Genomic DNA, 27858 nt, shown 5'->3' on the forward strand with positions numbered 1-27858 from the left:
CAGAGGGTTATGTGGAGATGGCCTGGGAGCACATGGATGAAGGTGAGGCTTTTCCTTTTTTTGTAGGCTCTGTGTATTCATGATGAGACTGGTAATTGCACGATGTGGTTTGGTCTTCTCTAGAAACTATGCAGGCAAAAGAAGGGGGTTCAGTCAATATGTGAAGTACTTTTAGCCAAGTAGAAGAGCTTTAGCTTTTAGCAGCGTAGGGACACTGCTTAATTGTAGCAGCTTACAAATATGGATACTTGCTTGTCAATAAAAACCAAATCTAACACTCGAAGTGAAAACAAATTAAAATTAATTAATCAGTGGAAAACACTTCATTTGAACTGGGAAAAGCAGATGCAACTAGCAAGTCTAGGTGGACAAACAAGATAATCAAATCAATACCCCCACTTTTCTTACTGGCGCACAGCCACAGGCTACAAAGTGAGAGCAGGCATGTGGATCCACTTCATTTCTATTAGTTATCAGCTGGTTCTGTAATTAAGTGGAATTCAAGCCTGCTGGGAGAGTTATTGCCCTGTCCCTGGGTGGATTTCTTTGTGAGGGGGGCAAGTTATCCATGTTGCTGCTATTTCCTAATGCTCTTCTTGCTTCTGGAAAGATTTCATTCTCTTTTCCCTCTTTTCCAAAACAGAGCTTGCTGTGAAACATAAATTGGAGGGGGGTAGTGGATGTTGAAGAGAGCAACCCAGTCCATTGCTGTAGTTGCTAATCAGTGCCATTGTCAACAGGAATAGCTGTAAATGAGTAGGGCCAGGTGTATGACTTAGTTAATAATGCTCTAATTGAGTCTAGATTATTGTGCCCTGACACAGGAGCAGGGATGCTTTTACTTCTCTTGTTGTTGTTGACTATTTAAAAATGCTGCTTAGATCTTGCAGATGGCAGTCATCTTGCTCAAATGCTGAAATTGCGTGCCCTCTGTGGGGATAACCCACAGTGCTTGTGGGGTTTGTGACCTCTGTGGATGCTCCCATAAGTAGAATAACCACAGAAAATGCTTAAGGAAACCTAGGAAGAGAGCACTGTCCCTTTTCTCACCATTCTGGCCCCAGCAGCCTGTTCCCATGGGCTTGAAGCAAATCTGCTTTTAATCGGTTAAAGATGTCCTGTGAAATTTGTGCTATAATATTTGAAAAACTGATATCAGGGAGTCTGGGAGTTCCTCTTGGATCTCACCAGAGATATTGCAAAAGCACTTCTACAGGAGAGAGCAGGACTTTCTTCTTTCATTGAATTTTTAATTACTTGATACTTCTCTGTAAGAAGCAGCTAACTTGGTCCTAGACCTAGTTAGATACTGAGGAAAAAGGCTTATTCAAAGGTGTTGCAAATTAATTCCCCTGCAATTCTTTGTGGTTCAGCTTCACACAAACTTTCAAGTTGAATGAGTTTTGCTAGTTAGAGTGGTAACCAAAAAGACAATTTCAGAGAAGTGTAGAAAATATTTGCCAAATATATATATTCACTTTGAAATTACAAACCAGTTCAGATCAGAACATGAGGAGTTATTGTCACCCCTGCTGGTGCCACCTAACAAGTTGCATCACCTACACATTCAAGTGGTTCACTCTGCAAATTTCAAGTAGCTCCAGTGACTCAGAAGTCAAACAAATGGCTTGGAAATTCACTGGAAAAGTTTGCTTAACAAAAAAAAAAAAAAAACAGGAACAGAACAGTTCTTCCTAGATCCACATTTCATTGCTAGTGAATACATAGCTGTTCTGTGCCCTCCTTTTTTTTCTGTTCTTTCTTAATTTTCCCTCTTATTAGTTACACTTCAAGCTTTTTGTTTAGGGAGCTGAAACATGTATTTCACCTGCAGCACTTCTTATTCCTGAGAAGAATGTTTTTTGAGGCTGGTAAAAAAAAAAAAAAAATCATTGCTAGGAGATTCGGGGTCTATTTGCTATGCCAAAAGCTTGTGAAAGAAGAAAAGTTGAGTCCTGATCAAGATTGCATGCATGTGTTTGCATTCACACCTTAATGTGCATCTCTATGGCTCTGTTCCTTCCTCACCCCCCTTTCCTCCACCCAAGGTCTAATTAAAACAAGAATGCACCGGGCTGCCTTTTGCTCTGTTTCATCTCCTGATATTTTTATGTTAAATCCACCAAGGAAATCTCCTGAAGGCTTTGAAGTCTTGGGGTGTGTGAATAAAGATGTCACAATGGTAGACACAGGGCTTCTTAATGAGGACAGAAGGTTTGATGTCGGAACACTTCAGTGCCCGAAGGAAAGAGATGCTCTCCAACACATTCTCTCTCCCTTTTTTTTTGTTTTCTTGCTGCAAAGGCCTATTTTTTTCCACTATATCTTTTGTTCTTTCTCCACCCTTCAAGGAGGAAGGGGAAAAATGAGAGGAAATGCAGGGGAAATGTGCAGTCTTACAAATCCTATCATTGTTCATGCCACTGTTCCTTCATCTCAGTTAATTCCAGTGCCATCTGAGTTCCTCCCGATGCCCCATCCAGACTCCTGCTACCTCTTTTCTGTCAGGACTAAGGTAACAATCCCTGCTTCTGCCTCTTTCTCCCATCCAGAATGTTCTGACTCAGGAAAGGAAAGTTTAGCTTTGCCAAGAGGAATTTTTGCTTGAAAGTATCCCCATGAAGTCAAAGGTTAAATTTAGTGTAACTGAGAGAAACATCTGATCTCTAGAGTACAAAATTATAAACCTGATTTGTGAAATGGATCCAAGCACTCCTTGGGACCTCAACACAGTTTGACCTGATCTGTCTGCTCTGCTTTTGCCTTCTGGACCTTTATTCCTCCTGCTTTGCCCTGTTACATCTGAGCAGCCCGTTTGTAAAATCATTGGGCAAAAGAAAAACAGAAGTGTATCTCACCCCACCATTCTCTATCCTGTGGAACTAATGGAACAGGATGCCATGAAGGCAGGGCTGAACATCCTTTTGAGTATGTCAGCTGGTGGAGAAAACTTCCAAATTCCATAGGAAGAGGCACTCCTTATGTATGGGAAATGCCCATGGAGCCGGGCATCCCCTTCCCTTCCAGATGTGCTGCCCTCTGAGGGACACCAGCTTGTCTGAAGTTTATCTCTGAGAGACCAGGGGAGTACTTTGTTTTGTAGCAGGGAAAGGAAAGTTTAGGGTAATGCTGTAAATCCAACCCAGTGGCTACAGAAGCCAATTGAGCTCATAAGGATCCTGTCTGTGTACTTTTCATTAAGCTCAAGCTGGAGTTTTTGTTGCAAACCTCAGAATTTCAAGCTCAGCATGAGTCAGTCCCAAAGTGCTGAAATATTTAAGTTTTTTTTTCACTCGGGAGCTGGATTTATTGACACCAAATGAGCTGTATCATTTTTCATCTAAGAAAACCCTGATGTTTGGAGTTGGAAGTGGTGACGATGATTGCATGAAGTTAAGCTTTTTGCATCAACTGACCACATCTGCTCGGTTCCATCCTTCCAAATAAGACACAATTTTCCTTCCCCATCAGGATTCCTCCTCAAAGCCTATTGCCTTCTAGCCTCCTTGGATGATGCTAATACCTTTTCCCATGGACATGGGAGCATGCCCATGTCAGTTTGTACTGTGATTTAACTGTCCAGCCTGTGAACTGGTGGTCCCACTGCTGTAAAATGGATGGAGGAGGGAGATGGAGGTTGAGGTTCCAGGTTGCAAAATACCTGTGCAGGTGTAGGATACATGCTGTCACAGCAAGGGGAAAATGAGTGCTTTAGCTTTGCAACTTTGTGCAGAAGGTTGTCAGCCCTTTCCTTCTTCCTCAAAGTAAATCAACGGTCTTTTTTTTTTTTTTTTCCCCCACCTCTTCTTTCAATAAATAAAGTGCATAGCTCCACTTGATTCACTTTAAGGGTATATATTGCTCAGAGAGGTGGAGATCTGTGCTGAGAAATACAGGAGCTCTGACCCTCGTATTTACTGCGCAAACCTGCTGCAGCAATCAAAGGTGCCCGCTGTTCCCCTGATGGAAGATGCAGCCCCCGTGGCAGAAATTTGGACAAGGTGTTTCTGCCTAAATGTGCGGCTCTCCATCCCCAGACAGTAATTTACCGCCAGCCTCTGCGCTGACAGCAGAAGTGAATGCAGCAGCAACGAATGCAGATCCTGGGCAGGGAGGCAGCTGGGCTGGCAGCCTGTTCCAGCGAGCTCTGCCAGAGGCTGCCTGCCCAAATGAGGCCCCTCACTGCCTGTTGAGCTTGACATTCGTTGTCATGACCTGGCCTTACACCAGGGCTCTGACTTTGCTGTGCTCAAGACTATGCAAATTCAGCAGTGTCAAGTTGTTTGCTCAAGGGCTGGTAATTTTTAAGTGAGTGTTAAGTAATCCAGTGGGTGTATGAGCTAAGAGCTCAGGTTGTCCTGTACTTGTATCTCTTTGCCAGCCCCTTTGCAGGCTTGAGAGCCACAAAGACATGTTCTGTAAACTCAACAAAATCCCAGGGAAGCACAGGGCCAAACCCTGTTTTTCCAGAGATGGCCAGACCTGGTCTCAGGATGTGATTATCCTTTGAATCAGAGAGCACTTGTTTAGGCTGTCCAGATCTCCACCGCTGTTACACTGAATGCATTGTTTCCACCGTCAGACAGAGGATTAAGTCCTGCTTAGGTTTAAGGTCGCCTTCTCTCCCAGACTGTGTGAAGCCATCTGTTTTTTGTGCCACTGACCTTTGTCAGTCCGCATTAATTCACAGAGGCTGATGAAAGAGCTCAAAACTTGCGTTCTGCAGAGCCATGAGTCACTGCTGGGAGCTAGATGGGTAATGAAAAAGCTGTTCACTTTTGTTTTGATTTCCAGATCTTCATGAATAAATCCCTGCTCAGATCCAATCAAATTGTTGCCTGTAAAATTCCCTTCCTATTACTTTGATCCTGTTTGCCTCAGTCTCTGAGCTCTGCAGCACCACCAGCCTATGTGCTGCCACAGCCTCAGCCACCAGCTGTGGTTTGGGTTTCTGCATCACCATCTCCACCCTGCATGTCAGCCTCCTTCCTCTGCTTTTCTGTGCTCCTAAGCACTTGGGCATATTTCGCAAAGTCACCCTATATACAAACAACCCTCCTCTCTGTCTTATAGTAAACTCATACAACTCAGTGTCTCCAGTCCAACCCATCTAAACCAGCATTTTTAGCAATAGGCATATTTTTGCACAACCAGAGCTGTAGCTAGACCTGTCAGTATCTGCAGGAGTGTAACTGCTGATACAAAACACCAACAACAGATGAAAATGATTGATAGGCCATAATTGCAGTGGTTTCTGGATGCACCCCTCTATCACCAAAGCCTTTGAGAGAAAAGTTGTATGTCCAGCAGCATGGGTAGGAGGGAAATCGGGACAGACTGCCGGCAGAGGGAGCTTCCCACTGCTTGTGGCAGGGTCCTGTGCTGCTTCTGGTACCCAGGGCTGGGCAGGGAGAGAGGGTGTACATCACACACCACTTAGCCTTTCCCTCCCCTAGAGCCCCAGGTCACTGCAGTAGCACAAATACCATCAAACCAATTTGATTTGCCAGACTTCAAGGGGTCCTTTGGTATTCACAAACAAACAAATATTAAAAAGAAGAAAACAGTTTCTTCAATTCATTCTGGAATGTATTTTCTTTCCCGCTTTGTTGGTCGTGTGATTGTTTGGTTTACTCTGCTGTTTTAAAAGGTCTGTCAGGCAGCCACAGAGGAAAAAAGATTTCCATGTGACCAGTCTTGTGCCATGCAGAAAGAATAGCAAATAGTTGTACTAAGCAGCCTAGCAGCTCTTTGTAGGGGGGAGTTAGCCATTTGAGCTCTATTCTGTCCTTGTGAATAGCATCCTTGGAAGCTGGGGACTGGACTTCCAGTTTGGTCTGCTCCCATCTCAGCATCCTCTTGCTGTGCTTTCTGACTCCCCAAAGTGTTATGCTGGAGAGGGATGGGAAAGACGTGTTGGATCTGCAGGGCTGAGTGATTGCAGTGCATCAACTTGTGTGAAGGGAGAAAGCTTTCAGAGATAAGGATGGGCAGTCAGAGGTCAGGGCCCCCTGGGGAAATGACCAGTGACCTCTGTTATTGGAACAGACATAAATGAAAGTGGTCTTGATTGCATCATTTGTAATTAATCAGCAGAATTGACATGAAAATAAATAATGGGAAAGGGTCTAAATGAGATGGGGGAAAGCTGAAGGCTGACTGTACTGCTACCTCCTTTCTTCTTTCTAACTAGATAGCTCTAAGGAGGATAGTCTAGCGCCAAACACTGCAATATTCCACATTCATGCTCCTACTGTAGTTAATTGTATTGTCATCTTTGCTTCAGAAAGGATAGCTGTTGAACAAGTATTTGTGGATATTGACCTGCATTTTCCTTCCAAAACTGAGTGCCTGTAGGTGAAGGGATGAGGTCTCATATCAAAGAATCTCATTATGCCAAGCACACACATCAGGAGATGGAGCATAAAGGTGATGGTTAAAGAATCTGAAGGTCCTGCCTCTAATTCTTCTCTGTGCATTTCTGATGTCAGGGATGCATATGCAACACACCCACTGGGCTTCCTAAGACAGAGGGGTTGCAGCTACTCTTAGATCTTGCCCAGTCTTTGAACAATCTATTAAAACAGGTGAAGAAGAAATATTTACTAGGCTTTGAAGTATACGTAGAAAACCACAGAATTTTCCCTTGCATGTAAATAATTGAGTGTAGCTGAAGCCACTTGAATCCTCTCTGTGGGTGAATGCTTCCAAAACAGCCACAGACCTAAAGTAGTAAAGATTTGTCCCTAAGGAGTGTTTCAATAGCTACAGGTTGTCCAAAATCCTTTGGTCATGTCACCAGCTGAGTGTCCATGTGCTAAGCTCCTCTAGCAAGATCATCGTGGTGATGTTGGGATCAGGTGAGCTGGCAAAAATGGTGTGTGTTCAGCAAAATTCAGTGTTTCTTTTTTTCCTGTAGAAATTACTGGCATTTCAAGTACCCACATTGGCACTGCAAGCCAGACCAGCTGTGCCTTGTTAATTAACTCAGGGCTCAGATGAAGTTGGTTCACAGAAATGGGGTGGAAGGGATGAGTCAAATGAGGTTTTCACCACAATTTGGGAAAAAAAAAATTGCTGCACTGTAGAATTTTGACCAACGTCTCCCTCAAACCTCCCATGTGTAACACAAGAAGGCTTGAGTGATTTACCCTCTGGTGTGACCTCAAAGCAAGCATCGTGCTGACATCGGCATCTGCGTGAGGAGTGAAACAAGAAACCTCGCAAAGGGAAACCAGCTCTCATCAGTCAGTTCCAGCAAGCATCGCAATGAACTTGCTTGATGTCGAAAAGGATGCCACAGACATAAAACACCTCTTCAGTATTGTCTTGGATTGCATTGCTACTCATGCCTTAGATTACTAGGCTGGAAATACTCAAAAGCAAACACTGTGCATCCCTTCCAGTGTATGTGCTTCCTTCCACACAGCATGACCAGTTTCCCATTCCTTGTTTTGGCTCTGTTTCACAGACCTTGTGCCAGAGGCTGACCCAGCTGAAATCTGTGTTTCCAGTTCTGTAGAGAGAATCACAAGTCTTCAGCTTTTTTTGTTTTTCCTGCCTTTCTGGCAGCAGAATACCTTAAAAATCCCTGTTTTCTTAAAACCTTACTAAGTCCCAAAGCGACAGGCAGTGGCCTGTGACGATCAAAACAGCAATGTTTCTTGGAGGATGTTCCACCTGTGGGAGTTAGTTTATTCCCCTGATGCACAAAACGAGATTTTGACTGCCTTCCATATAGCAAATATGCATGCTGCCAGATTGCAATCTTGATTATATCTGTATCAACCTGCTTAAAATACCGTTGTCTGTAGTGAAAGTGCAGGATGTGGACCAGATGTTTAAGTTGCACCTGTATGCTCCTGCTTCCAACATGGCAAACTACCTCTGCCTCAAAACCCAGCCCTTTCTCCTCTCCTTTTCTCTTTCTGGCCTCCTGTGTGGGTGGAACTAGGAAGCTTTCTGCCAACTTTTGGCTGTTGTTGTTTTCCTTTAACTTTACTGCAACTTCTGGAAGGCTGGTTCAGGCTCTCTGTGTTGCACAATCATTCCCCTAAATCTGAAAGTGGGCTGCTCATTTCAGCATGTCTGTCACTTGGCCTTTACTTATTTGATTCTCAGAGAGAGAAATATTCCATATTCCTCCTTCTCTGGTGAGCAGAGCTTCTGATGCCTGCCCTAGGGTTAATCGTAGGGTTAACCTAGTCATGAAAAAATATTCTGGGGAAAATGCAGAAGATTTCTCGCTTGGTTGGACCGAGCAATCTTTCTTTTTTAAATTCAGTGTCATGGGCCAGCCAAACAGATCTCTCTTTCACTGTCACTCTCCTGCTGTAGGTCAGCAACATGATGTGCTTCTCGTTCCTTGCAACTTCAGGGCAGAGCAGAGCTGTAATTTGCTCTGGCCCTTTCAGAAAGTCAGCTCTACTTTCCCTTTGCTTCGGCAGTAAGTTAGGGGAAGCTGACCAGCAAGACCCAAAGCACTTCTGCTCTTTCTTTGGCTTGTAAGCAAGTGCATTCTCAGAGGGGGTGAGAGGTGCCTTCCTTCTGCACCATCACTGTTGCAGTGGTGCTCAGAGTGAAGGAATGGACTAGAGAACCTTCTTCTGCAGCCGAAGATGTCCTGGCAGTTGCTGACCCAGTAAGGTACAAGTGACAGCTCCCCTGGGCTCCTGTATCCCAGGGGGAGTCACTGAGGCTGGAGATGGGTCAGTTACAAGTTTCCCTGGTGCCTCTAGTCCATGGTCTGAGACACTCATCTCTTTTCCTGAGGGATTCCCGTGGGGAAGGTTGAGGTACTTGACTTGAGGATGCTCCCTCCAAGGGAGGGAGGAAGAGAAGGCACCCAGTTGCTGTCTTATAGCTCCATGTGGGGCAATATCTGTATCCCACTGGGGGAGTCAGTGAACCAGAACTCTACACAGAAGGGTATATAGATGGGAAGAAAAAGCAAGAGGGAGGACTAGTAGCAACAATCTGAATGATAAACTCTGGCATCCTGATGCCCTAAGGACTCGGGGCTCTCAGCAAGGCTTCTGCATGCTCTGCTCAGCACCTGGAACGCAGTGTGGCAGCCCAGCCACCCACAGTGCTTATGCACACCAGGGCAAGGTCCCGTTGCAGGGCCTAGAAAATGCTGCACAGAGCTGCTCATTTCCAAAATATGTCCTTCACGTCACTTCTTTTACATCACCTGCTGCTCATTAGCCGTTGTTTAAGAGATGACCAGACCCATGCTTGTCCTGTCCCAGCTGCTGGTGGCTCCAAGGTGCTGCCAGGTGTCATACCGCAGAGAGGGCTCTCTTCGCAGGGAGTGGGGCTGGTAGCTGTAGACTTTAGGTTTCAAACTGCTTCCTAAACTTCTAGGATAAAAGCCACTGGAGAAATGTAAAATATTAGTGGTATTTTAAGAAAGCGTGTGGGTGTGTAGACACAATTAATTTTCCTTTTTATAGGCCTACATGGAATATCTCCATCTCCGACGAAGATGCCTAGATCTGTGGTGTGCTGGCATCCCAGACGAGGGCACCGCTCTGTTTGTGTTAACAGAAAATGCCATCGAAATTAACAGTGCACGAACGTTGTTGTGGTCAGACAGTGTCAGCGCAATAAATTACCGTACGTGTGAGAGGCGGCAGGCTGGGAGTCGCTCTGTGCTCCATCCTCCCCGTGCTGAAGCCGCTCGTTCTTCCTTGTTAAATGCACATGGTAGCAGTCATAGGGGATTTTTGTCCTGTTAGTCCCTGAAGATCAGAAAGGAGCTGTTGCAAAGCAGAAATATACTGTGCAGGATTAAACAGCAGAGGGTATGCGTGCTCGCGCACACCCAGGCAGCGTGTCTGCTCTTGTGCTCTGTATTGTTATTGACACACTGCACCTTAATGGCTATAATGTCAATGGGCACTTTGGGACCTTTACTCGTGGATTATTAATGCATTAGACCACAGCTTTTATGGGTTATCATGTCAAGAGCAGTGGGAGTGGATGCCTGCAGTATATGGGCAGAATAAAGATATTTTTTAATCAGAGCTGCGTATACATCACAGCCCTGTACTAAACCTCAGAAATCCCATTTGCTGCTGTGCTGTACCTGCTTCCAGCATGTGTGATCTCACTGCGGCTTGGAGGGCAGCATGGAAACAATGACAGCGACCAGAGAGGAAAAGGGACTGGAAATACGGTCTGGGGAAAGGAAGGGATGCTTGCTGCTGTAACCAGGCAATTGCGCATTGCTGTCCCAGGCTGGGGGAGATTATTTCCTGGTGCTAGCTGATGATACCCTGCAACATGAAGATTAATAGGCTCTTTATTTTATTGTTAGGAACTGCAGGTGCTGCTTTTATTTATATAAATGTGTGCTGGCTCCTGGCTGTGGGCTCAGCCCGGGATGAATTCTCCCGTGGGACTTCAGGGAGAGGAACTTTCTCATGCTGCCTCTGCCTGAGAGCCAATGTCACATTGCATTTGAATGTGAGCATGGGGTGCCTGTGTGGCCTTTTGATGGAAACTACAGGTACCCAGCACTCATCAGGGGCTAGATTTTATTGTTTTAAAGGGTGTTGTCTGAACACAGTGTAATCTGCAGGGGGGAGTGATGCCTGGGTACAAGCAGTTGCAACCAGACTCTCTGGCTGATTTTTTTTCTGGGTAAATCAGGTGTGTATGTGTACAAAGTCTTATTTGATGAGATGCTGTGGTTAAATCTGTAGACGAAGTGAAAAGGCCAGTATAATGAGCACAGACTGCTGTGCTCAGGGCCCTACGAGCAGCATGGTAGGAGTAAGGACACACTTAGCATGGTCAGGAATGTCCTCCCTGACATGTCACCAATACAGGTGCTTCCAGGTTAGGACATCAGAGCAGCAAGTTTTGGGCAGCTCAGCCAAAGTTACATCAGTGAATATAAAAGGGCTTGTTTCTGGTAGGAATTGTCGTCATCTCACAGTCACTGCTGCTCCATTATGACGAGACCTGGAGAAATTATTCTAACAACCACACTAGCTGTTGGGTAATACAAATAATAATAAGCCAGTGATACAAACAAACAAACAAAAAAAGTATATCACAAGTTTTCACCTCCTAGGAGGAAAAAATATGCCTAATACATGACTAATAGCATGAAGCAAGAAAAGAGAGGCACAGGGGACCGGGGGATGCTGGTTCTGCAAAGCTGGAGGATGCAAAATGGTGCTGACCCAGGAGGGAGGGTTCTTGTTTGCAAACTGCTGTCCTTGCTCTAAAGGCCCACGTCTTTCATTTTCTCAACTTTTCATTCCCTCAATTTCACATCTCAAGGAGGCAAAGAAATCCCCCAGTTTTCTTGACAGTGCTGAGTGGAATTTGACTTTTCATCATGTCATATCTGGGCCATGGAAAGGCCCCTGCTTTTATTGTGTGACGACACGGAAATTACCAAGTAATTACAGGATTATGCAGCACCCTGTAAATTAAATGTTACCTCTTTACCTTTTATAGAACAAAAAATAACCATGTAATTACCTAGTGAATTAAGCTGTTAAGGTCTCATGGTAATTATACATGGAGTCAAAAGCTCCAAGTTCTTCTGGTAGTTACAAGTAAAGAATTATCTTTCATTTTTAAACATATGTTGCAGTTGGATCCCAAAGCCTGTGCATTTCCATTTTAATAACACTATGGCCTGCCCAAATGAGAAGAGGCATATGTCTCCCATCTGAGTGTGCAAATAGAGTGAACATGTATATATAAAATAGATTGGACATATGCAAAGCTGACCCAGGTTCATACCAGATAAATTATATGGACTGAAATGGAATAGCAACAGAGGTAAAACATGATTAGTCGGATGATAACGTTTAAAATTATGTTTAGTTTCCTAGCACTGGAACTTGTTTTCACGGGAAGCAAGTCAGCATGATGCTATTTTTATTATACACATGTGATTATATTTTGAAAACAGACAATCAAACCAGCCATCGGCAATCTCTGTCCCCTAAAGGGAGGCTGGGGACTTACAGCGTGTAGGTGGCTTTTGCTGAGCATCAGCACAGAGGGGATCACTTGCTGTGGGTGGGAGAGCCCTGTGAAACAAAACACGCTGGTGGTCTCTGTGGATGCTCCTGGCTTGGGTGAAGGGTTTTGCAATGGGGCCAAACAGTTTTCAACAGCTCTGGGGCAGAGCTCTCAGGTGTGATGGCTCAGCCTCAGCCCCTTCAGAGGCAGCCGGGGGGAGAAGTTGCATCAAATAGCTGCAAAATGAGAGGGGTAGAGAACAGCGAGAGTTTGCTGCCTTGTGTCAGAGCCCAGTCCTGCCAAAAGAACTGCAGGAACATGTTTTCCTGTGTAAAAATCACTGCCATGTGGCCTAGATCAGTTCAGTGGATGGGAACAGAGCAGCAGTGGGACCGGAGAGCATCCGGCTGCTCCTTGCAAACAAGGAGGAGATGGAGAGGAAAGGTCCTGGGCACCAAACGAGCAAAAAAGGGGGCATCAGACAGGTGATTGCAGGTGCTGAAATAGATGGTCAGGTTTTTATTCGGCATGAGGATCTGCAGCACTTATGTATTGCCACTCTTGGTCTGTACATCTTCAGCTCTGGTCAGAGCTGTCTGAAAATGCCCTCTCATTCTTTCATTATTTCAAGATTCACATGGGCTTTTTAACTGTTCCACATAACTTTTTCTTGTTTAATTTTTAACCAGAAAATGAAAACACACTGAAGTGCTTCAGATTTTCTTCATTTTTTTTTCTCTTTCCAGGCTTTTAGGAAAGGTGTTCAAAAAAAAAAATAATCCCAATGAACATTAATGATGAAATAATAACCAGCTTGAAAGTCCTTTCAGATTGGAAATAGGCATTTTTATATGTTCTGAAACCAGATTCTTTGGCTTCATAATTTTAGATCCCTAAATCTGAAAAATGCGATGTTACAATATGTCTAACACCATCTGAAAGGTGTAGCTCTTCAAAGAGGCGTTATGTGCACTTACTAACTAATTTCATAGCTTGCTTTGAAATATGTAGCATGTTACATAAGTGTTCACTGTGGTAAGTGTGGAAGAAAACATTGAACCTGGTTAGGGAGCTGGGTTTTTCCTTTAATGATGCTTAACACTGACATTTTAACTATTAACATTGTGTCTGTAGTTTCTGTTGCAGACCTAACTATTTCACCTACAAGTCATCCCTATTCCAAACAGTAATTGCTCCAGGTACCAAATGAATTGAAGTAATTATCTTCTAACCTTTTTTTTTTTTTTTTGCATTTTTTCTCATTTTGGTTTCAATATGATTAACAATTCTCTATAGCACCATGTTTCATCATATTTAACTCCCGCAGTAATGCTGCATGCTGAATGCAGTGACATGCATTTGCTTCAAAGAGTCATTTATATCCCCCGCAAGCAGGTAGCCTTTCCCATAGAGATGCAGGGCTGTTTTGGCGCAAACAAGGTTTTTTACACGTGTTTGTTGCATGATTTCTTTCACCTTGTGTCCATCAGTGTTACTGCTTTGTAGTTGCTATCCGGTGAATATTAAAAAGCGCCCTTTGGGATTATATCAGAAAATGTGCAAAAAAAAAAAAAATCATGCTCCATCTCATTCCTAGTCTCTTGCGTAACATCCCTTCATCCTGACACAGATTACTGCGAGCATTGTACTCGCCCAGTTCCTCTGCCTTAATAGCCTTACGTCTCATTCGAAGTGAGATCAAAGAGAGAAAAGTACCAAAGGGCTTACATTCAATTAACAGGAAAGGGGCAGGCTTTATACGTGCTCAGCAGAAGCTCTGATTGCACCAAACTGCTGACTACATATCATGTACTATCACTATCAGCATGTGTAACGCCAGCCTTTTCCCTGCTGTGCTGAAAGGTGGTCTGGAAAGGCAAATGACATTTTTGTGCTCTTCCTGTGCTTCATCTGGATGGATGAAGCTGGAGCTACCCATTGCAGGGATGCTCAGTAGGGTGGGGGGCAGAACCCCCTTTTTTTTTTTCTTTTTATTCTGAGAACTCCAGACTGAAAAATTTGTCAGCCCTGACCCATGTACTGGACAAGTTGAATTTTTAACGATGTGCTATTTCCTGCTGCTCTCTTACATGGATCTCAGAGTTGGAGGCTTAGCCTGCAGCAGTCAGAAGTCCTAGGGCAAAAGCTGAGACTTTTGACCCTTTCTGTATATTTGGAGTGTATCGCAATAAAATAATGCCCTTCTTGTTTCTCAGAACAAACTGTCCCCATCTTCCCCTGTCTGAGTATCTGTGGCACCAGCAAAATCTGAATGAGCACCTGACAGCTAGCTTGTACCCAGGGATTAGGAGGAAATTGAGGGAAGGGGTCTGCTCCATTGGGGATGCTTTGCACTTTCCTCAAAGAAAATGGGACCAGTCACTGCCACGAAGACGCAATACTGGGAGGAACAGAAACCTTACTCACTTTGGCAGCATGGTTTTATGACTTTTTTTACCCCATTAAAGGCAGAAGAGAGAGCTGCAGAATTTGGAGCATAAACATAGGGGGAAAAAATAGAGAGGGAGCATTAAAAAGGTGGAGCATGGATCACTGAGATTTTACTGTCTGAGCACTGCTGAAGTGAGAGAGAACCCATCCCCTATACAGTCAGTGCTCATTGCTGTTGGCTCCAATTACATCGAAACTTCACATTTCCCCATGTTCCACATATGAAGTTTGAGAAAGACTTCAGTCCCTAGTTTGGTGTTACTGCTGGAATTATTATTTTTTTATAGCTCTGAGAGAGCATGGATCCTTACTGGTAGCTGAACACCCTCTCCACAAAGCTGATTGCTGAGATAATTTCCAAACAGAGCTGTCTGAGCTTAGGTACAGACTCATAATGCCCTCCTTTACATCCTCTTGACTTGACTTCTAATGCAGAAGTTGCAGAGCAGGAAGCTCCTCACACACACAGGGATTCCGTAGCTGCTCTTCTTGCCAGGAATATTCTCAACTGCTTTAACCTTTCAGAATTTCCTGCTTTACTGTGGGAGATGACCACTCCACACATTTCTCACAGGTTAACAGTGCTATAAAGAGCTCAGCTGGTCAGTGGAATCAGAAAGCACTGAAAAGGTCAAAGCATGCAAGTACTACAGAGGTTTCCCTCTGATGTGGAGTAGCCTCTGACCTTCACTTAACCCTTATTTTAAATTATTGCAAATTAAGCTGGGCAACTTAACCTGTGCTGTAAAAATCTAAACGAATCTGGAAAAACCTATGCTTTACCATCAATGTCAGGTATGTCCTCCAACACACATCTGCCTGTGAGCCTTACTTACTCAACTAAGATATACTCAAATAAAGCACCAATAACTTCACTAGTGCTGAGTGACTTAAGTGCATTTGTACCACTGCATAAACGTTCTCTTGAACAAAAGCACATCTGACTGGAGCTCTTTTCTGCAAGGTGTTTTTTAATCTTCCTGGCTTATACAGGACTTACAGCTGTAATATACGGTGTTTGCATAGCAGTCAGAGCAAGGATTTCAGCACTGTAAGTCCATCATCTGTTTTCCATCAGCCAATTGTCTGCATGCTGGTGCTCATGTCAAAGCTTTTCACTTCAGCTGGGCCATATCCAGTCTCCTGGGCTCTAGGGACCAGATGCCCACCGGTGATTAAATGCAATGACAAAACCTAGGAGAGCTCTACGGCGAAGCACCCCATGGCATTCCTCATCTCAAAGCTTCTCAGTCTCATCCATAAGGTGACACCAGAGTGACCCCAGACACAGGGTTGCTGACTGGGAGACCTGTGCTTGGGTCCTCTGTGGGGCCCCCAACCTCGGAGCAAACCTCTGACTTGTATGTTAGCTCCTTGTTTTTGTGTTCTTTAATGTGCCCTTTGTTTCCTTCTACTCCCTATGTACCTGACCCTTTCTTACTCCACAGCAACAAATGTGGAAAAAAAAACAAAAACAAACATTTGCTGAGGTGCAAACCTGTTTCTTTTTTTCCAAGCCACATAAATCTATATCCCAACAACTGCAGCTAAAGCAAAGAGATGCCTTCACAGGAATGCACCACAAAACAAATTCTTAACTCCAGAAAGAACCCAGCTTTTCACCAATTTTGTTGATATCGAGATAGGGCAGTGGTGCTGCGGAAATGATGTGCCTTGCAAGCAGCTCAGAGTCGCTCAGCGCTGTGGTCCAGAGATGGCTGCTCAGTGTCTGATTTACTGGCCAAGAGGATACTCCACTTTCTGAATTCCCATGGAGATGGCCTGATTTCCATAGCAACTGGATTCTCTCTTGCCTTTCCCTTTAACAGGTAGAAACACACTTACATCCTGAAAATGCTAGATTACTCTGAGTATTTATGTACTTTCAGATGCCAGTACACTTTCTGGACGATGTGCTGAAATACAGGCACCTTAATTATGTTTTTGTATCTAGCTTTTGAACTGGCAGTGACATTATCTTCCATCCCCTGCTCTTAAGTTTTGTTTTGATGTGAGCATGAAGTTTTCCTTTTTGCTTTCTTTCTCCTCTTGTTCTTTATTAATGCTCCAGTTTGCTGTTGGACAGGCTGCAAAGCAGAGTGATGGCTGTTGAAGAAAGCTCTTGGGGAAAGGAGGGTATTGATAATACCAAAGAATAACAGTATCCAAAATGCATGTGATTGTATTTCTAGAGAGGGAGGCTGGTTGAATCTCTGCCCCAAAGATGGATTAAAAATGCATGCTATAATTCAGCATGTCAGATAAGAGATCATGTTGGCACTAAGTATATACGTTGTTTGTCACCTGTTTGCTGTGACTTTTTAATGGTTTGAGGTTTTGATTTTATATGCTAACTTGAAGTGTCCTCTTTTTAGCTCTGTCCTTCATCAAATGCATCTTCTCTGCTCCTCCCTTCTAGTTTATGACTTGAATAAGTACAAAGAATAAACAAAATCCACAAGGAGTTGGCTTGACTGGGAAGTTCCTTATAAGCATTGTGGAGGGATTTATAAAGAATAAAAGAGACCAGACTCTGCAAACCCCAAGGATCTTCTGACAACAGATACAGAACAAGGGGCCATGAAAACAGGTTCTGGGGTAGTAGTAACATAGCACATCGGTCTGGTTCCTCAGGGAAGGGACTTCTGCAGGTATCATGAGCCATGTGTGGGAATTACAGGGTCTGAAACGGCAGGACCAGTACCTTGTTTTGGATGTCTGGGGGACCAAAGAGTTGGACTACTCTGTAAAACACCTGGATTATGTGAAGCCTGGACTGCCTCAGAGACTGGTGCAAGAGCTCCTGCATGGCAGTGTGTGACAGCACAGTCAAAGGAAGGGGAGCAAGAGGTGATGAGTGCAGATCCTGCCTGCTAGGGTGGCTGCAGTGAGCGAAGGGCATTCCTGGCAAGTGAAGCTATTTGTGGGCCCAGCGAGAAGGGCAAAACTCATGGGGAGCAGAGGTCAAGCTGTGCTGTTGCAGTGGTGTCCCCTGTTTAGCCATGAATCACAAGAACACAAGGTGTCTGCAGTGGGGATGATTTTCAGAGATGTGCCATTCATCCTGCAAATTGCCCCAGACCTTCCCCTGCCTCATTGCCACCTTTCTCTGAGTGTGCATTGCCCTGGATCCAGGGGACTGGCACTGAAATAGTCAGCTGGAGCAGTCCAAGATGCTACAAGTGCATCGGAAGGTCCTGACAGCACTTTGCCAATTCACTGACCCCGTTATGTTCTGATCTGCGGGAGGTTACACCCGAAATCAGCCTAAAATATTGGCTGATTTTCCTGTGACCCCCAGTCTGACCCCACAGCCAGGTTTACTTTTTTAAATCTTGCCATCAGTGCCATGTTCACTTGCCTCTGCATCTCCCGCTGGGCTGTTCAGCTGCCAGTAGTGCATCCCACCTCCCTTTCACATCCCCACCTGCCTGCAGACCCTCACCCACAGTCGTGCAAGGGTTTCCCTGCCTCTTCACCATGAAGCCATCCCTCCTCTCTCCTCCCCTCCTCCTCTCCCCTTTCCCAGCTGATGCTGAGAGCCAGGGAGGAAAGCATAACAAATTGAAATAAATGAGAGCGGTGGAAGAAAGGGGGAGGTGAGGAGTGAGCTGCCAGGCCCCGTCACTTTGAGGGTCCCAGGGGGGAATGGTGGAGGGCAACAGCAAGGCCAAAGCCTGGTCCTTGGCTGTGTCAGGAGCCTTATTGCCTGTGACCTTCAGAGTGCTTAGTGCTGATGAGGAACATCCAGGAGACCAGGGTGGGGCTGGTTTTGGGGCAGGAAGGGCACGTGTGTGCAGGAGCATGGGGAGAGCAATGTGAGCTAGGGGCTGCTTTCAGGAAGGGGTGGCAGGGATGGAGGGATCAGCTCAGGGTCCCAATGAGCATCTCACTCCCTGGGAGTAGCCCGAGGAAACCCGTGATTTGGGCTCCTCAGAGAGATGCCAGCTGAGGGCCCATAGAGGGCACTGATTTGTCAACAAAGAGGAGAGAAAACACACATTTGGGTAGGAAAGACAGGCATGAAGGGCCCAGGCATCCTTCTGTGGCTTCTGTAGGCGGGTTATTTCTGAGTTAATGATGGACTGCTTCTTTTTTTACTTCTCTGGGCTCTCTTGGAAATGCAAACATCACTGGGAGGTGGGAGAGGTGGCTTCCCCTTCCCGTTTGCTAGAGGAGCAGATGGTCCCACAGCTGATTTCTCCTTGCTTCCCTCTGTCGGTAAAAGATACGTAGCCTAGCTCTGAGAATACCATTTCTTGGCAAAGACGTTCCTGAAAAATAGCAGGGAAATTCCCAGTACTGAGCTTTCATGTTTCTTCAGCCTCCTTTTTTTTCATTTCTTTAATTCTACCCACAGTGGCAAGGTGCACAGCTGCAGCTGTGTTTAGTTACTTGGAAGCAGCGTGTGGTGCAGCCACAGGACTGCAGGCTCCTGCCCTCTGCCAGGTCCTGCTGCAGCTTTTGGGATCTCTGCCCTTCGCCCTAGGGCATCACCAGCCTGCCCTGGGGCTGGCAGAGCAAACCCCTTAGGGCAGCTCAATTAGCACAGCCCACACTCACTGTGGGGCCATGGCATGCATACATAGGGATATGGGGGAGAAGACAAAAGGCTCTCACTGTCTTCCCTTCCCCAGCAGCTCTCCTACCTGCTCCCAGCTCATCCCACTCCTCCCGTGCCAGGGAGGAGGCCCATTAGCAGCAGCTCCGCCGCGATGTCTCTTTAAAGGAAGTGTCAGGAATAAAGATTTACCTCCAGGTTTAGGAAGACAATTATTGTACGTTAATTAAATATGAAATGACACTTAAGAGCATATCCATTGCCTTAACAGCGACTCTCTGTAATAATAATAATACTTAGCACTTACATAGCTCTCTCCATCTATACAGCGCTTCACAAACATTAACTAATGAATCCTCACCACCTCTGTGTGAAGCTAAAGAGGCTGCTGGCACGACGGGGAGGGGATGTATCAGGGGAATAACCTCCTCTTGGCCTGCTGATGCTGCTGCTTTTCAGGCTGCTGTGGTATTCATTCTCCCTCCTCTGTCAGCCTTCCCCTAATTGTGCTTCAGCCAGGTTGTGTGGAGGAGGAGGATGTCGGCTGCACGGGGAAGTGGTGCCCACGGTCAGCACTGCAGCAGGAGCTGATGCTCCCCTGGGCTTGTCTGCAGCTGGAGTGCTTGGGCTGTGGCTGTGAGAAACGAGGTTCTGGCTTTGGACATAAACATCTGTAAAATGCAGGAGCCCGTACTAGGGCTGAAATAGTTATAGCATCTGACTTTCTGCAAATCACTTCAGGAGAAGCTATGTCTTGCCTTCTGCAGTCTCCCAGCCAGGAAACCTCTCCTGAGCCTCCTTCACCTCCCCAGAATGGGATTTTGAGCTGAAAGACCATCTCTCATGGCCAGTGTACCTCTGCAGGAGCAGACTGCCTCCTGACAGATGTGCTCACACTGCCCTCTCTGAGCTTTCTCCATGCTGGCCCATCCTTCAAGACCACCATTTAATGGAGGAGCTGATAGATGCTACTCTACATCAACATTTTCTGTTGTATCTACCTTTTTCTCACTGCAGCTGTCTGTGACTGTATAGTATCTCTCCTGGAAGAATCTGGAGAGAGAAGAGAGAGGTTTCATTCTCTCCACAAGAAGTGGCCTTGACTCTCCAGAGATCCCACCACCATGCATTTGCAGCACATTCATTTCCCCATCTCCCACAGCAGGCTTTCCCCTGCTCGGAATTTTAGGCTGCAAAGTCCTGTTTTGCCTGTTCTACCAGCATTTTACCATTTTCTTTTTCCCAGGAAACACTGATGGGGCACAATGTCCGTGCCCTCTTCCACAGCTATGTTGTCTTACCATAACCATGAGAGCATGGGAAGGAAAGCAGGATGGCAGCAATGTGGCCAGGGCTGTTCAGAGGGAGGAAAGCAGTTATCTGTCCTTTTTCATGGAGGGGTTTTCTGCACAATCTGCTTCCAGACTCTTTTTCTTTCTTTTTTCTTTTTTTTTTTTTTTCCCCAGGCTCATTCCTCTTAAAAAAGTAATAAATATTCAAAACATAGTTGCTCAGATTAACAGCTATACACCAGCAGCTTCAGCACCTACAAAGCCAATGCCTGTACGTGTCCGCTAAGCAGTTGTCAAACTGCATTGCTTTGTAACATTTAGGGCTGGTTTGGAAGGAGGTCTCAAGGCTACACTGTACAAAACACTCCGTATTAGCCAAGGGGGAAGAAAAAGACAACATGACCTAGAAAATCTTGTCATCTTCAAAGTTTCCTGATTCTACTGCTGTTTATTTAGCACTATGAGCCCACTAGATCTGTTTCCAAGTCACTGAGTTGTTTTTGTCTTCCAGAAAGGTCTTAAGCAAGCCTCTGAGTTTGAACATGCTAATGTTTTCAGACGTAGTCCTGTCAGCACCAGTGATTTCAGCTGTATTCCCAGATAACTCCCTGGTGGGCTTCTTAGGGTTGCATTGAGATATGAAAATGTCACACGGTGCTCCCTGTAGCTTGGTGCAATATCAAAGATTGCCTCTAATGTTAAACAGAATCTGAATCTTTCTGCATAGATCACAGTTATCTTGGCTTCCTGCATTGAAGAGCCCTTGATAAGTCAGTGGGAAAACGTATTTTGTGTGTGAGAGCTCACCTGTCTCAGCCCTAAAGGTACAGACCAATGGAAGCCAACCTCAAATAATTTATTTATGCCTCAGTCCTTCCTGTCTCAAAAATTGTCTTCCCCCTGCTTTTGACTTTGCTTTGCAAACCCAGCCTCAGACCTCAGGAGCTTTTGTAAATCAGGTGATGCCAGTAATTCTGGCACCTTCTTTTAGTCTGAGGGAGGTGACAAGGCTGGGTGTGTTTGAGGTCAGGTCTGCAGCAATGGGATTTTTTGGTGATTCCTCATGAAAAGCCTCCACGTAAGGCGTGATTCCATGGGACACCTGCCCCACATGTGGAGAGGATTGCATGGTGTGCACCTGTTGACTTGCACCTGTAAAGGACAAGAGCAAAATACACTCAATCCAAGTCATCCAGGGCTTATCCCTCAAACCCCAGGAGGCTCCCCCAGCCCTGGATGCAGGCTGGCTGGAAGCAGCTGCTCTCCCACTGCCATCCTCACGCCCACATGGTCTGGAGCTGGGCTCTTTCTCCTCCTTCACGTGTTAACAAATTGGCCGTTCCCTGAGAGAGGATAATTTCTTCTTAATGGTAGCCATTTCTCAGCACGTACTTTGGCTGCCAGCTTTTGAAGGTAATTGCATTGTTATTTAGGAAAGTCAAAGGTGCATTCTTCCAGAGAGGCTCTGGCTGCAAGCAGGCATGCAGAGGGCTGGCCAGGAGATGGTTTGGTGCGCTCTTGTTACAGCGAGGTGTCACTGCAGGCAGCCAGAAGACAGGGATGGATGTACATCTCCCTCCCCACTTCCTTTGCCTCCCCAGAGAAGAGTCAGTAGAAGCTTTCCACTGAAAAAAATCAAGATGGGCATTCCAGTGTTGAAAATACACAAGACAAAATGTTCCTTTTCTGATAAGAAAGTGATGTCACAAATGACCTTATTAAAAAAAGGTAAAATGCTTGTTTACTTAAAGCACTTGTTCAAAGAGAGCAAGGAAAAACGTGGCTTTAGGATATTTTTCTTTCTCCTTTCTCTTTCCTCCTAAATGAGATTGAAATACAGTTTCACATTTGCAAGGCCCAATGCCCTTTCTGCCAAGAAATCCATTGACAGTCCAATCAACAGACATGTTCTGGTTACAGGAATCAGGCATCAGTCAAACGCTTGAGAGCCAGATCCAGCAAATGCAGCAGATAATAGTATTGAAAACAGCCAGTGGGGGAGATGAAAAAGTAATTGGAGTATAGGTAGGAGCTGGTATAAGCAGGATGGATCGGCATATTGCTGACACGAGGAAGGGAGGAGGCAGAGGGGGAGAGCTAATGAGAGGGGTCGTTCTAATGATAGAAGTAGTTCAATGTGTCAGGCTTTTGTTTTTCGAGGGCTGAGAGGATTTATTTGTGTGGAGGCAGCCCAGCCCATGGGATTTGTTTGCCACCTACACCGAGAGCAGCTCCCGGAGCTGGTTCAGCCCTGGGACTTTGCAGGATGGGTCCATAGTGAAAGGCCAGGTGGCACCCATGGGGAAGGCAACTCCTTAGGGAAGGCAGCAGGGATGGGCTGACCGTGATGGTGCTGGTGTGGATGTGGGCAGCTGGGGGAGGTTTGCAGTGAGGGGCAGAGTGGGGTGGGCAGGTGTACCACGGGGTGAAGGGCTTTGGGAAGCCCCATGCACTGGGGGCTGCAAGCTCCCCAGGGGTACTCATTACTGTGAGCAAAGCAGCGTTGCTCTCTGCATGCTCAGGGGCTGCATCACTAAACACAGTCGTTTCAATCTCTGCAAGCCCTAAAATTTGCTGATTTCATCCCAAATGTAAAAATCTAGAGAAGACAGGAGTGAAAATGAACAGAATAGAATTTGATTGTATGGACTATATCTCCTAATATATTCCAGAGCCCTTGCTAGTAAAATACCCAGACTCTGATTAGAGCGGTGAGCATGGGAGAATTACTCACTTCCTATGGGTACCATGACGAGCAAATTACCTGAATTCCTTGTAAATCTGTAACCCTCTTTTGGGACTCAGCACTATGGAAATTGCAGGAAGGGGCTGTTGATCTCATATGCTGTGGTATGCACTCCCTCACACTGAGGCTCGGGTGGGTTCTTCCTACATCGCCCTGCCCCATCCAGTTTATTTTTGCAGCTCTTTCAATTCAGTTTCTCTGCCCCACTGACCCAGGTGCTCAGCTCCATCCCTTGCTGTTTTGGGGGGATGCTCCTTCCTGGGCTGTTCTGCATGCAAAGAAAAGGGGGGGGGGGGGGGGGCAGAGGAAGAACTGAACACTCTGTAAAGATGGCACAAAATATTCCAAAGTAATTCAGATCCGACTTGAGCAAGTGATAAATGAGAGCAGCATGGCAGTGACAGGTCAATCAAATATTTATAGAACTTCATCCATTAGCATTGCAGCAGTGGAAGGAGGAATGAAGTCAGAGTTCTTGCAGACCTGTGAGGGGCATGAGTACTGCTCAGCTTCCCCAAAATCTGTCTACGTGCACCTCGTCCTGAAGGTGTTGAGAAAGGCAAAGTGGTGAGACATGTTGAAAAGAGGTCGGGATTATGCAGCACCATATGTTAGAATAAATTCCTCTGATCTTCTTGGGTGGATTAATTTATTTCATACTGGTGGAGAGGTCCTTGCACCAAAAAATGGGAAAGCAGAATGGTGATTATAGGTAGATGTGTGTATGTGTGTATATGCTGGGAAAGGGCATCAGGTTTTGCAGTTCTCTGGAAAAGCAGTTGTTACAATCAGTGAAATGCCAGAAAAGGTTAAGCCACAACAACTCTAAACCACCCAAGAAACCTTAAGGAGAGAGCAGAGTGGAATCGGAAAGCCTATTTTTAGGATCACATGTTATGATTTGATTAATATTTTAGGAGGCAGTTATCATATGCTAAGAAGCTGAAGGATTATTAGCAGCATCCTAATGTGCCTACTGTCAGGGTTTTAACAAGGGGATCCTAGCCAAATTTCTCCCTCCTCACCTTTGAACAGTCCTGTAAGCTGAGGGTGCAGAGAAGTGACATGTGGAGGCACTGAAAAGTTCAAAGGGCTGTGTGGAAGGTATTTGTGTGATTTCCACACTTAGATGAACATGCCCTGCTACGGCCCATGCTGAGACAGGAGGCAGCAGCACATTGCAGACACCAGCAGAGCCAGGCAGCAGCAGGCTGGTGAGGGGAAGAACCACCCTGGGCTCCAAGAGGATGAAAAAGCGTTCGAATTAAGGCTTGCACTGAAGGTTTTTTTCAGCCCACGGATGAGATCTGTATGCCTGGTCACAGAAATGTGTGTCTTGCATTCCTTCTCAAGGTTCCCCCACCTCCTTCAGCAATTTGGGAGTCCCTAAGTGCGCTCTGCACATACTGCCTGTGCTTAACTGTGCTGGGTCTGGGACTTGTGCAGTGCCCCTTCTGGTGCTATTCACTCAATTTCTGTGAATTCAGGAGGAATGTGGGAAGGGAAACGAGCCCTTTCTTGTTCCTTCACTGATCTCCTGACAAAGTTTCATTCATCTGGCCTGGAAGCAGTAGGGATGGTGCATGCCAGAGGCAACCACTCAGCCAGGGGGATGAGGCAGAGCCCGGCACTTGCAAAGAGCCCATTTGCTGGAAATTGATGATCCAAAGTTGCATGGGGAATTTGTATGAATGGAAGGAAAGACAGCCAGTAATTGGGATCGGTGGGTGAAGTGTCAGCAAACAGAAGAAAGGGATACTTCGGTGACAGTGATAAATGCTAGCAGCTTTTGGTCTCATCTGGAGGAGCGAATTGGAGCGAAGACTTCGTAAGAAAAGGAAGGAATGAAAAGACAGCAACCTGATGGATGTTACTGTGGAAAAGGGCTCAGAAAACAAAAGTTCAGCAGAGCATTTTTAGGGCAGTGATCAGTGGCAAGCCACAGAGGTCCTTCCCCGAGGCTGAGAGGGTCACCGTTGTTTACATCCCCAGGAATAAGTCACCAGGCTGGAAGGGGGATCTTCTCAACAGCCCTTTCCTTCCCACACTTGGTCATTTCCCAACCCACCCTTGTCCTCTGCTGATGGGACTCCCTCACGTGCCACCTTGCGGCACCCACAGCATCACGGCTGGTGGTGCATTGAGCCACCAGACCCCATGTCTGCAGCTGCAGATCTCCTGGTAGCTGCCGTGGGGCTCTCCCAGTTGAGCAGCATGGACTGAGTGAAGCCTCTGAGCCTTCCATGGGTGCAGGAGCCCGAGAGATGCAGCTGGGTGTCTGGGGCCAAGAGAAGAGACAGCCCTGCAAGCACAGGCTCTTGGCAGGCACTGGCCCACTGACCGCTCAGGGCTGGTTTATTTTTGTCAGCCAGCCCAGCAGATATGACTCAGGGAGGAATTTGCCTACAAACCAAGCATGTGCAATAACAAGATGCCATTTCCAGAGTCATTTCTCTGACCCTCACCAGCATTTCAAAACACGTCTCGAATGCAATTGGCACCTTAGTGCTGCCAATTTTAGAAACGTTTTGCTTTGGAGGAAGGACTCGAGCACAGAGGTGATTATCCCTCCCCTTCTGGCAGCTTCAGGACTTGTGCGGCTTGCAGGGAATGTCAGAGATGAACAGCATGTAAAAGAGCTCCAGCAAATGCTCTCTCCCAGAGCACTGGGACGTGCCTCTGTCCTGCTCCTTTAGACTACTGAGGATCTTTGCCCCTTACAAGAGACAAGATCCTGGCTGAGGTAGCACAGACATCCATCTAACACGCCCGGAGACAGCAGCACCAGCGGCAGAGAGAGGGACTGATCCTGCTGTCAGCGGTGCCAGCAGAGTCAATGGGAGTCGATGTTTACTTCTGTAACACAGACTGGCGCAGACACTGATAAATGTTATGAATTTTAAAAATTGAGATTCACATTAGGTTTCTTTAACTCATTTTAGATTTTCTGCTTAGCTTTATTAAGTGGCTTTTAAAAGCAGTTTAGCCGCTCTGGTTCACACTGCTGCAGCCCTGCCTGTCTCACCCTAGGAATAAAACAGAGCCCGGGGAGGTGCAGGGAGCTGGGAAGGTACTGGGCAAGGAGTGGTGTGTCCGGTGGTCAGTTGGGTGGTAGCACTGAAGGAGAGTGGGGTAAAGGTGGGAGCAGAAGGTGAGGAATGGTCCTTCTTCCCTCCGTGTGCCTTCCTCAGGCTGGTCCCTCAGTCCTACCTGGGTGTCATGATGAACCCACAGGTGGGTTAGGTTTTGTGCTGTGCATTTCTCATTATCTCCCTCCCCAGCAGTTCTTCATATCCCCCTACTCATGCAAGCCTCTTCCCCCATTATACCAAAATGCTTTGCCATTCTGGGGCCAGAAAGAGCAAGCCACAGCTTTGCTTTCTAGTCTATAGGTCAGGTTTGCAACCTCTAATCTTCCCAGCTTCTGTCAAGAGAATATCTCATCAGGCACCATGCAAAGATGCAAATCCAGGGATATTTCCTCTCCCCTCAAACACGGGCAGAGGAGTACTGCTGCAGAGGTTTGGCTTTCTGGGTCCAGAAGGACCATACAGACAGGCAAGCCTAGGCACTTTCAGGCAGCAGATCTCAGGCTGATCTCCTGCACATTAGTGTAAACCAGGAGTAGCCCCAGTGGAGTGAACTCAGCTTCCTCCTGACTTTTTGAGGCCTGATCCAGCTTCCCCTGAAGTCAGTGAGAAGATGCCAGCTAACTCTTGGATCAATCCCTGCTCGCCTTGCTGTAATAACCATAAGCTGCAGGAAAACAATACGCATCTCCCCTGTTCCATCCCAAAGTCTGCCTGCCACCTGCCATTTCATTTTGCATGACACAATTATCATTTTTAATAATGCCACTGCATTTTCTTGGCTAAAGAGCCTCTGGAGACCCAGTCTGAAAGAAAAGCTTCCCCATCTCCTCTTCTCCATGCCTGCAGGTGTATCTGTATCATAGCAAGCCCTTCCTAAGCATCTCTTCAAAGACACTCACAGCTTCGTCTCCTGTAATCTAGATGCACTTTTGACATCGCTAAATAATTATGCAATTACACAGTAAACTGGTGGTGGGAGATATGCGAGTGGCAAATCTCTGTTCTGGTGATTAAAAACAGCTACCTTGCCTATTGTGAGAGGCAGCAGAGCTCTGACTGCCTGAAAACTGAAGCAAGGGGACCCGGTATGGACAGGAGAGTAATGCTGATTTGTGGGAGATGAACATTTGAGATAGAGATTTACTCACTTGGGTTTTACTTTCTAAAAGATGACACCACTCCTCTGCCAGGGAGGGGAACAGGGCCAGGCAAATAAATGCCTGAGCTGCTACAAACAACCAAAGGTGACCAAGTGCTACAGGACGAGGGTTTGCCTCAAGGGACTTAACCTTCTTCCCCATTAGCATTTTATTTTTTTGTCCATTGATTACAACGGAAAGGAAGAGATGGAAAACTCATGTAATTCCCAGTCCTTGGGGCTGTGGCCTGGATAGTAAGTGCCATCTAATCTAATAAGGATGCTTTGCAGGCTGGTTCATTTGGGTTGTCCTCTATCCTTTGGGAGCCTTGTCTGGACAAGGAGTACAGAAAGGAATTAAAATTCCCTTCCAAAAAAAAACCCATTCAGCTGATTTTTCTGCTCTCTTTTGAACAGTGACCAGCTGTTTCCCAAGAGCTGGGGGACACCTGGTGACAACAGACTGACTTCACACGGGGATGCTCGTGCCACTTTGTGGGGAGATTGCCCAGCAGCAAGGGGCATAACCAGCCAAAGCCAGTGAGTGTCTCAAGGGCACTCCTCCCCACCACTGCTTTTCACCTCCT

The 27858-nt window shown here is 46.1% G+C and overlaps 1 long non-coding RNA gene across 1 annotated transcript; it reads left to right on the forward strand.

The window, feature by feature from the left end:
• Window positions 1-27472, forward strand: LOC311442018. The gene is made up of 2 exons (XR_014696410.1): window positions 1-42; window positions 24171-27472. It is a non-coding gene; the product is annotated as an uncharacterized lncRNA (long non-coding RNA).
• The last annotated feature ends 386 nt before the right edge of the window (window positions 27473-27858 follow it).

This window comes from Aythya ferina (genome assembly GCF_964211825.1).
Source record: "Aythya ferina genome assembly, chromosome: 10".
Classification (NCBI taxonomy): Eukaryota; Metazoa; Chordata; class Aves; order Anseriformes; family Anatidae; genus Aythya; species Aythya ferina.